Source organism: Acartia tonsa, chromosome 14 (assembly GCF_053477335.1).
Source record: "Acartia tonsa isolate MP-2025a chromosome 14, ASM5347733v1, whole genome shotgun sequence".
Lineage (NCBI taxonomy): Eukaryota > Metazoa > Arthropoda > Copepoda > Calanoida > Acartiidae > Acartia > Acartia tonsa.
Window position 1 is genome coordinate 39,734,220 of NC_137273.1, and position 2,361 is coordinate 39,736,580.

Below are 2,361 nucleotides of genomic sequence, written 5' to 3' on the forward strand. Positions count from 1 at the left end.
AGGAGATACCAGTCTTATAGTTGCAGCAAATAAAGGCCACGCTGATATAGTGAAGATTCTTCTAGAAAATAGAGCTGATGTCAATATACAGGATAATTATGGTAAGTTACACAATTTATTTTAGTTGTATCTATCCATGGACCTTTTAATTATTTATTAGAACATGGGGCTGATGACTATTCACAGGAGAATAATTGTTAGCTACACAATACTTTTATTGTATAATATTTTTATATACAGTATGACCCTCGAAAAAGTATTTTTTAGCATCTGCAGCACTTATTTCTCGATGAATTATTAAAAAATGTATATATATCCTTGTCCTCTAAAGATTTCCACATAAGTAGATATAAAAATATTTTTTTGAGCTAAAGTTTTGAAAAAGTGACTGAAGAAAAAGTAACTTTTAACATGAAACAACTTTTTTAGCAAAATTAAGGTAGAAATCCTTTTATTTTTGTTACTAGCAGAAACTTTATACAAAAATTAAATAAAAAATTTAGGCTTTGAGTAAAAAGCATTTTTTTACACATATTTTTTGAGTCTTTTTAGTTTAATGATATTTTGAAAAACTTACTTTTTAGGCAAATTTCTTTTAGATTAAAGAACCAAATAAATCTTTATGAATATAGCAGGAAAATTGTTTTTGTTTCATAATCCTAACTGTAATAACAAAAAAGTTATAAAAAAATAAAATTGGAATATAATGATTTTTTAGTCTAAAAAACTTAATTAACCCCCTATTAAATGATTAAGAGTCAGAAAAGGGGGCGGAGCAACTGTCATAATTAATCCTCTTCATAAATAAGGGTAAATAAATAACCTAAAATTTGCAAATAATAAATTCATTCAGTAGTATTTTTTGCCATTAAAATTGATATTTTTTGGTGGAATAAAAAAGAAATAACTTAACTATAATTAGTTAACTTGTTTTTCTTTGTGTATTATTATTTAGTTGCCAGAGAAACATAATATAACCATCCAAAAATTATGAGAAACAAAAAAAATTCTTTAAAATTTAAAAGTTTTATATCTACTTATGTGGAAATCTATAGAGAACAAGGACATATACATTTTTTAATAATTCATTGAGAAATAAGGGCTGCAGATGCTACAAAATACTTTTTCGAGGGTCATACTGTATGAGACAAATATATATTCATCTAGGAGATACCAGTCTCATATGGGCAGCATTTCAAGGACACACAGATATTGTGAAGATTCTTCTTAAAAATGGAGCTGATTTCAAATTAAAGAATAATGGTGGTTGGTTACACAATTTATTGGAGCTGTATTTATCCATATACCTTTTAATTCTTTATTAGAACATGGGTCTAGGATAATCAGGGTTTTATTTTTAGGGGTAGGGCTATTGGGGTCCCCCAAACCTATCACTGGATTTGTTTCCATAAATTGTAAAAGCTACACATTTCTTTTAGTATATAATAGTTTTATATTTAAGACAAATGTATGTTCATCTAGGAAGTACCAGTCTTATATGGGCAGCATGGGGAGGACACTCTGACATAGTGAAGATTCTTATAGAAAATGGAGCTGATGTCAATTTACAGAATAGAGATGGTTAGTTTCTATATTAATTTTAGTTGTATCCATCCATCTACCTGTTCTTGTAAGAAAGAAATTGGAATTTCAGTAGCCGACTTTGGGGGGCCAGTACTCACTCCCTGGTTGAGATATGGCCTTCAAACTTTAATATGTTCTAGTACATGTCCCCAATAGTATCTGTACCAACTTTTAACTCTGTATCTCAACTTTGAAGCGTTTTGCAGCCATTCTTGCAAAGGGTAGAAGATTTGAGCTTAAGAAAAATGCGCTAAAACATTTTTAGATGTTGAAACCTAAGTTTTGAATTTTTGATTTTACTGTACTTTTTAAATGCAAACTGAAATATTTTTTTGATGTTCTATAAATGGTTATAAAAAACAAAAAAAATAAGCCATTAATCATTAAATTCTGATAACTATAAGTGGGGTAAAATTGCTTTCAAAAAAGTTCTCATAATAAAACACACTGTATTAGACAAATGCATGTTAATCTAGGAAGTACCAGTCTTATAAGGGCAGCAGATACAGGAAACACAGAAGTAGTGAAGATTCTAATAGAAAATGGAGCTGATGTCAATTTTAAAGAACATGATGGTTAGTTCCTTAATTTACTGTAGTTGTATTATCCTAATCTACCCTCTAATTATTTATTAGAAATGGGGCTAGGATACTGATGATTTAGCTACACAACTTTTTTTTCTTTTATTGTTTAAAATTTTAATATATTAGACAAATGTATGTACACAACTTTTTTTTCTTTTATTGTTTAAAATTTTAATATATTAGACAAATGTAT

At 28.2% G+C, this 2,361-nt stretch overlaps 1 long non-coding RNA gene across 1 annotated transcript; it reads left to right on the forward strand.

Annotated features, from left to right (window-relative positions):
- On the forward strand, positions 1-1,570 carry LOC145306287 (uncharacterized). Its single transcript, XR_013874948.1, has 3 exons — positions 1-101; positions 1,168-1,266; positions 1,483-1,570. It is a non-coding gene; the product is annotated as an uncharacterized LOC145306287 (long non-coding RNA).
- Positions 1,571-2,361: the final 791 nt, after the last annotated feature.